The 9,124-nt window shown below is 34.5% G+C and overlaps 1 long non-coding RNA gene across 1 annotated transcript; it reads right to left on the reverse strand.

Annotated features, from left to right (window-relative positions):
* Positions 1-2,894: 2,894 nt before the first annotated feature.
* Positions 2,895-7,953, reverse strand: LOC148910556 (uncharacterized). Its single transcript, XR_016119959.1, has 2 exons — positions 7,735-7,953; positions 2,895-4,645 (listed from the first exon to the last, which is right to left on the reverse strand). It is a non-coding gene; the product is annotated as an uncharacterized LOC148910556 (long non-coding RNA).
* Between the last annotated feature and the right edge of the window lie 1,171 nt (positions 7,954-9,124).

Consider the following 9,124-nt stretch of genomic DNA (forward strand, 5'->3'; position numbering starts at 1 on the left):
TAGACAGCATAATATGGTAGATGGGAACAGTGTAGTACAGCTGGGATGCATCCGTCGATAGCTGAAGGGCCTCATGACGTACGTTCCAGATGAAAGGATGGGTGCCCTGTAGGCTATATTTGTCTGGCAAAAGCCAAACCCACGCTTTTTGAATTAAAATTGCTTTCGTTTGGTGTTGTTTTGTTTGACTCGGAGTTAAACGGCGCTCAGGTGGACCGCCGGGTGTTACAACCATACATTATCATTTAGAAGGGCTCCGCGATCAATGTCAAACAAAAGGGGGTATGAAAAGGTTTATATCTTCGCTTGACAATACTATTCACAAAAAGCCCTAGAGTTGTGCAGTAGGAAATAAAGCATGTATTTATTAGTGCCTATTCCAACGTTATTCCTTTTGTAGTCGAGAGTCAACAACACTAGTACCATATATCAAACCTATAAATGATTATATGTATAAATATATAAGGGACCAATATAAGATATAAATATCCTGAATTTTCAAGGAAAGACAATAGGAAAAAGGGGAATATATATATATGTGTATATCTATTCAATATCTATATATGTGTATCTATCTATTCTCAAATTTTCAAATCTTAAAGCGGTGCATATATCTATAACAAATTGACATCAGTTTTTATATGTTTCTGTCCTCTTATTGACGATAAATTGCATCATCACATTGTCAAAGTAGTGTGGATCCGCATACTAGCTACTTTGACAATGTGATGACGAAATTATCGTCAATAGGAGGACAAACACGTAAAAACCTGATGTCAATTTGTTTTTTACAATCACAAAAACAATAAAAACGTCTGATTTTCATTGATCAAAACAACTAAAAAAGAGCGCGCACAAGTTGAGGTCAGCTTTATCTGTCTGTCTTCTTATTGATGATAAAAAATAACCAATCAGCGCGCGAGAAATTTGTAAGTTATTGTAAATAAATAAATAGATAAATAAATAAATGAATAAATAAATAAATAAATAATATATATATATATATATATACACTCGATTGCAGAAACGTTGTAGTATACATTTATACATATATCTAATTTATTCAGTATACTTAATGATATGCAAACAGGAAAATCGCTTTATTTATTGTCTGTTTCATTCAATGACTGTCAAAATATTTTTTTCGTGTCTATTAGATCGTACAGATTATAAATCAGTTGGTTTTAAGCGTTGAAAATGGTTATTTTGCATTATGCATCTCATTAGATATTTGTATAAATGTATAAACTTCGGAAACTTTCTCTCTTATGATAAGCCTTTAAATTCTTAATGTAAAAATACTTTTTCTGTAGCTTAATTTGAATACTTCTGTGTTCCCCTGAAATAATACGGCTCAGATTTTCTTAAGAGTGCGCTTCAGTAGAAAGGGTCAAACTATTCTGAGCCTAATTTATAAGGCACCCTTTTAAATGTCACTTAAAGCCGGCTTTTTTTAATACGGGATGGCAACCAGCCACCTCCTTACCTCCTTTTACTTTTTCAAATAAGAATCTGAAAGAAAAAATCATCCTGGCTCCACCATTGATTTTACTGAGCTCACTTAAGACTTTAAGCCATTAACACTTTAACATTCATTTGATATCTCTTCTTCTAGCCAAGGATCAATATCTGATATCATTAAGCTCATGGTTAGGTGATGGCTTAGGAATATTCGTGTTTAAAAAAAACCTTAAACATATTTTTTTGTCCCATCGACCCCCTGACTTGCATTAATAATGATCAGATAAGTTTCATTTTGTTTTATCTAACGCGCAGGAAACTTGGAGGTAAGCCGTCCCATTTAGTCGATCGCCTATTATGATAAGGGAGGGTTGAGATACACACATATTTTTTTATCGTGACAATTAATTCTTTTTACAAGTTTGCGCTTTATTCTAAACCTGAATAAGCTACTATGATCCTGAACAGCAACTTCAGGATTGGCGTCGGAAATCAAGGTATACATGGATATAATAGGAACAAAGCAAAATAGAGGGTTACAAGATCATATAGGAAGTCTGTTTGTCTGCTCTAACAAGACAGAATTTCATTATCCAAGATTGTTACTGTCAATGGTAGTCACATCTATCATGTTAGTATCCGGACATGTCATTGCAGGGGCGACTAACATATAACTAAGGTCTTTATTATTACAGCGATTTCTACGTTTGCGGGTTGAATTGGACCGAATGCCAAATGCACAGGTGAAAAGATTTCCGTTAAATTTTTCTTAGTATTCGTAAAGAATGAATTTAAATAGATGGATGGATGGATGGATGGATGGATGGATGGATGCATGCATGCATGCATGCATGCATGGATGCATGCATGGATGCATGGAGGGCAAATGACAACTTCTAACATATACCCTCAGAAAAGCCCTTCATTAGCCTTAGGCAAAAACACGACTGTCATGTTTACAACGAAGAACGTTTTCCAGCGAGTGCAACCTTGTAGAAATTGTGGTGCATCAAATGATTTATTTAATTATTTGAACAAATCCCTTTCTATCTTTAATCCTTTTTCAACCCTTGCTGTCAAAAATACTCGAACAAAATAAACAAGAAGTTTGATGCAATAGTACAAACTCAAGAACCACCGTCGTAAGTAAGTACGCAGGTTTTTCAAGATATGTCAAAATATTGAACTGTCGAAATTCGATCCCTAATGATATTAGGCAACTACTCTTAATTGACAAGTATTCTTAATTACGACATAGACGATTTTCCCCCATGGTGGCTACTAAAAGGAATTGTGTATCTTTCTTAATTTTTCAATGGCCGATCATCTTTTTATTTGAGCAAAAGGAAGGATGGCGATTAGCAAGGATGATGGTTATTAACATCCGTCAGATTGGTATGGATAAAGGAATTATTATAATCGACAGATTGGAATGAGGTGGAATTACTGAATTTTATTTTGTTCTGTATATTCAGTATCTAAGATAAAAATTAAGAATTAGTTACTTGTTCCCCTTGTTTACAGTCTGTGCACAGTGCATGCGAAACACTCTCCATTCATGATCACAGCTTGATATATAGTACGAAGGGTGGCATGGGTGGCAAACGCTGTTAATGCGTTGTCGGTCATTCATCGTCTTTCAACATCTGGTGTTAAGAAAGACAAAGGCATTATGTTTAGCTGAATGGGCAGAATACTTAACACTTTTCTGTTGGATTACCTAAGATAATCACAAGGACGCTACGGATAGTCCAAAACTGTAAGATAAAGCAAACTGTTGTAGAGGGAGGCAATTATCTGAAACAAAATATTTTATTTTCTTCAGATCAGACAGCGTCTCTCTTCCAAAATAGTCACAATTGCATGCCATTCATATATAATGCGCCGTTTGAAAATATATAAGATGCGAGTCTAGAAAGTTACCTATAATCAAAACATTTGCTTCACTCCGGTAAATGCGCCACTATGCACGACATCAAACTAATTACTTTATCCTAGATAGTCGTAACTTTAGTACATTGAAGCCATGATTCGGTGTATCACAATCACACCGTGTGTTCTAATCAATTTCCTTTCAATTACTTTATAGTACATGTATATATTAGAATCGCAACCTTGCTTTTTCATGTACTATCTATATTTATTATTATTGGTTTTTTTTAAGGATTTTCATAATAAATGTGATTGTTGATTCCTGGCTAAGTGTGTGGCTCGAAGGCATTAAGTGGACACATTAGGTCCGACAGCTGAGCCCTGGGGCATAACTTTAAAAATTCTAACCATCGTAAACTGAGAGAATCTAAATCTTTCAGACTGGCTTATCAATTGGATTTACGTACATCTTTTTGTAGTTTATCATACGTCACACAGGGAGAATTTAGACTCCTGGTCCTTTGGCACACAATTATATAGAGCGTTTTCACGTGACGTCACAGTGGCCATTATGGGGTACCAAAATAATACATTTTCTATCCTCCAGGAATTTAACTCTATTTTTATGCAAATACCGTACAGAAAGTTTCTATTGTTTATGGCTGCCTTCTCACGTGAGTGAAAACGCTCTATTGTATATATTACACCACGTACGATGTATGATTAGTTTCTCTTAAGATATATTGAAAATTTCCTTTCAATCAAAAGGAATATGTGCAAGCGTTCTCGCTTCAAAGGCATCGTTTCCATTATTACTCGCGCCGAACATTGTTGCTCTTTAAAAGCCAGACAACCTTTAGTATATATCATAAACAATGTTTACGGAAATATTCCCTGAAGTGAAGTCATTTCGTAGCGTTTTGCCAAAGAAAAAACGCAATAAAAACATTATATGAGTAGGTTTCATAAAGTGCTGTAGGATATTTTCAAAGCATCTTAGCCTAATAGTATGAGCGCCAACGCTCTAACCTATAGATACGGTGCAATTGACGTCTTTCTCATGTTCACTGCTGGAAAAATAAACCGTATTATGAAGATAAAGCCTTAATCTTTAGCAATCTGAAGGATTGAGGTTGAAAAAACATATATAATACAATAGAGCATATTGATTAAAGACCCCTCAGATTTCCTACTTCCTATATCTCTGACCGCAACCGTTATTTTACATCAAGGGGCCTATAACTGAGCCCGAGGCACACCATAAAAGATCACTTAAGAACATCCTTAATGTTGTCTCCTTTTTTGCTTCATACTGAAAAACGAAAAGATTATTTACAAAGTATTAGTTTGTATTTTCCTGTAATCTGCGCATTAGGGGATTTTAAAATGTTCATGTAAATACACAGGGAGATAAGATAAATGATATTAGACCTTTACGTGCAGAAAGTGGGAAACTGAGTTAGACAACAATTAAAGACGTAATAATTCTACTATCAAGGATGTGACTTCAATACATGGCCACTACTTTAATAGTTCTATTAATTTATCTCTTTGTTCGTAAACGTAGGTGATGATTAAGATTTATCAGATAAATATCGATGTATATTAAGTAATTAGTGACGCATAATGCCTACTTTTTTTGTACAGTAATCTGCAAACTGAAAGCATACATAAGCTGTGATTAAATTTCATCGCAAAACTCATTTCGTTCAGCGCTAGCTTTTCATCCATTAAACTTTCTGTTTATTCAAATCGGTCATCTTTTCATCAGAGCTATAAGCCGATTATCCTTAAATAGAATTATTCATTGACCAGTATCAGTTCTGTTTGTTTGATATAAATATGCTGGTAGCTCATAGAGCACAAGTGAAGCAAGCTTAGGAACACGAGGCGTAGCCGAGAGTTTCTTCGGCTTCTCGAGTGCTCTACAGCTCCCAAAGTCTTTAGATCACAGTGCAGAGACATAAGCAACCGTTTTATATTACTTTTATATAATATTTTTGAGCAGCTTTGCGCGAGCATCTAATTTCTATCCTCTTATATATTATGACGGTAGTCAGCCAATCAGCGCGCGCGTTATATCTCATGATCAAATATTTTATATTAGAGGACAGAGACACACTCACACAAAACCGTTCAAAAATATTTTATGAAACCAATATAAAAAGGCAGCTTATATCTCCGTACTTTGATATATACACTCCGGGAGTTGCAGAACACTTGCCGGCGAAGCAAGAAAAACACTCGGCTACACCTCGAGTTCCTAAACGTGTTTCTCTCGTGCTTTATAGCTCCCAGCGTTTTTATATCACAGTACAGAGATAAGCGTGTGCGTTTAATATTGTTAATTTCTTAAATAGAGAAAGACAAAAAGAGGTAGAGAGTCAGAAAAACAGTCAGAGAGAGATGCAAAAATGCAAAAAACAAAAACAAAAAACAAAAAAAAAAAAAACACAAAAACAGTGGTTACAAAAGAAGATGAAGTAAATAAATTGAACTAAACGGAATGGATTAATAGATAGCGTTGTTTAATGGGTGGGTAAAAGGGGAGGAAAGGATTGGATTGGATAGGCGGGTGGATAAACGAAGGGATGGTATTTGCATGCATGGAAATTGATAGATAGTAAGTTTTATATATATTTATCTTTTCAAATGGATAGATGACTTAATGGATCTCAAATGATAGACAATTTGGAAGAAAGGCAATCTTGCTGACCCAAAAAATAGTCGTTCACTTTAAGTATATAATGATTCGCCAAAGATAAGATAGTCGTTAGAATTTTGCCATCTGATAAGCAAACTGCAGCCTGATTTAAAGAGGCCTGTAGACACCCAGCGATTAATATTTTTCTGTGAAAAATAAGGAAATTTACGTTTTTTCAACGGAAAAAAGTTGTTATTTTTTTGCAGCATGAAGTTGTCATATTTTTCCCCGTCTAGATCTGAGTCGTAAGAACATGGTGTTTACAATGAAAAACAGTACTTAAAAGAAAATACTATGCTAAATTCGTTTTAATTGAACACTAAGGTTTTTGGCGTGTTTGATCCTTGCTTCTGTGAGCAATTTAGGAAATAAGTATATAGCTACTATCCACCCAGTTCTCCATACTCACCAACCCTAATCAAACTGTCAAAATCTTAGCAGGTTTGAGCCTAATCAACAGCTGGCAAAAATTGAAATTAAAAAAGCGAAAAAAAAAAAAAAGCCTGTCAATGAATAAACATAAAAATAAACCATTGTCGAGTTTTTAGAGCATCTCAATCTTGCATTTCTGCTTTTATCTTTCTGCTATTTAATTAATCCATGGTGTCAGTGTTCAGCGAATAAACAAGTGTAATTAAATATATATGTATATTATCTTTGCTCTTATGCACTAAACTAAAAAAAGAAGCAATCGTAGACTTGCTAGAATAGCTCAATAAGGATTCGACTTAAAACAATTTGATCATAAACATTTTTCATCGACGAAATAAAAAAAGAAGCATTTATATATACGGTGTAGAGATAAATCAAATGCTTGTGATTGATTAATATATTTCAAAAAAGTACAGCGCTTAAGATTTATCATGTCAAAGTGATTTTTTTACCGAATTGTCATAGGAGTCGTTTAAAGTGCCATACTTGCTTGTAAGACTTTCCAAAAGGAGTCACAGCCATTATTGGAAAACAACCAAACGAAGAAAAATATGCATACAATAAATAGACATTAAACTATTTAAAAGGACCTAATATATTATCCTTGGACAAAATATTTTGCTTTGAGTCGTAGGAGTTTTTAAAAACTTCCAAACAAATGGATATAATTTACATGATGTTTTATGAAAAGGGCAAAGGCGCCTTCATTTTGCGATCAGCATGATATAAATCTTAAACAACAACGAGAGGAAAAGCATTTCCTACTGAAGGAGTACTTACACTTTGTTTCACGGTACTCCCATGTTGTTTTAATCAGTGTCAATGTTTTTAAAACGCCTATAACTTAGAGGCAGACAGCAAAGTGCGTTTTAATGGAAGTAGGGTTGTGTGTGAGGCAGGAAAAATGAGTTTGAAAAATTATTGCCAAATGAATGATATAGAAGCATTAGAGTCACCGAACAATCAGGCTGGGTATTTGTTTGCTACTTTGATGGTCATTGAAAAACCTTATCTTCATGCACTTCTTTGCAATGAGGGAGAACACAAATAGAATAGAATAGAATTTGTATTAAAAAATGAATTAGAAATTGCCATGCTTTTGGGCCCATTTTGATTCATTTTGTTTAATTCATGATAGGAGGTCGCCAACGGAAGATCTAGCACCCATAGTCGGAAGAAAATCATAAGCAAATAGATATCGTATCGGGGAAATTGTATATTGTCTGAATTAAAGAATAATCCAAAAAGTAACAGACCGCTCTTACCTAAGTACGTTGCGTCTCACCGGTTGACAAACAACTCGAACGTTCATGTTCATCGTTATATATTTATTCATAAGAGTAGGAAATACAGGCTTGTTGTGGTGAATTTTCTTGCCGTATCAATGAGTCCAGGTTATCAATGTCGCCCCAACATGTACGTGTTAGGATCCTGATATTAGTCTTCGAGCTAAACCTCTGGTACTAACATGTCTGCAATGCAAATGTTGTGAATATAATGACAAAAAATGATATATCGAATTTCCTTTTTATTGAAATTGCTTAGTCTGTATACTCGTATTTCATCAAAAATTCAAGTAAATACTACCTTCGTTTACATATGAAATAATTAAGATTGTTCATAAAAAATATAATAGCCTTGATAAATAATTGAAATTATAGAAGGTTCGAGCTATAGTGTGGTGAACCACTCTAAAAGAAGCGATAAAAAAAATACCCAGTGAGAAAATCACTGGATAAAAAACAACAACACTTCAGTACGCGAGGGAACGATTCCTTTGACAGATTACTTATTAATATTCTATAAAAAACATGGTCATTTTTCAAAGCTTTAATCCATTGGAAAGGAATCTTTTAAGCCAGTTTATCGAAGCCTCCGCGAGAGAAAAATAGTGGTCAATCGACGTTTTCACGACTCAGACGGGAGTTTTAATTGCAGGAAGCGGAATCGAATTCTAAATCCTACCTCCAGGTTTTTGAGATAAAAACCATGTTCTCTGACCATTAATGACTTATTTAATAAAACTCTTAGGCTCAGACAAGTAATCATGAAAGCGGAATTTTTCTCCTCTATGAAAAACCCATATAAAAAAATTGGGATCCATAAAACTGTAATCCTCCACACTTATTCGAAAAGATATTGCGCTTTTTACAAAAACGTGTTATGTATAAGTAGAGTTAATATTAACTCTAGTATAAGCAGGTTCGGTACACGAAGCACAATCGACAAGACTCGTCTTATTTGTAGCCATTTTTTGTACGAACGATAATTCAAAACTGAAAGGAAAAAAGGACTTAAGCACTCTAAGTTTCCAGATATTAACTCTAGTATAAGCAGGTTCGGTACACGAAGCACAATCGACAAGAGTCGTCTTTGTTTGTAGCCATTTCGTCGTACGAACGATAATTCAAAATCGAATGGAGAAAAGGATTTAAGCACTCTGAGTTCCCAGATATTAACTCTGGTATAAGCAGGTTCGGTACACGAAGCACAATCGACAACAGTCGGCTTCTTCGTAGTGATTTCTTTGTACGAACAATAATTCAAAATCGAATGAAAAAAAAAAAAAGGTTTTAAGCACTCTAAGTTTCCTTGGTGAGTTGTGGACATTTCCGTTGTGTTCGTTTTTGACTTAAATCTTTAAAAACATAAACA

Source organism: Actinia tenebrosa, unplaced genomic scaffold (assembly GCF_029948245.1).
Source record: "Actinia tenebrosa isolate PJP-AT-01 unplaced genomic scaffold, QUT_ActTen_1.0 PGA_scaffold16__25_contigs__length_10494907, whole genome shotgun sequence".
NCBI lineage: Eukaryota > Metazoa > Cnidaria > Anthozoa > Actiniaria > Actiniidae > Actinia > Actinia tenebrosa.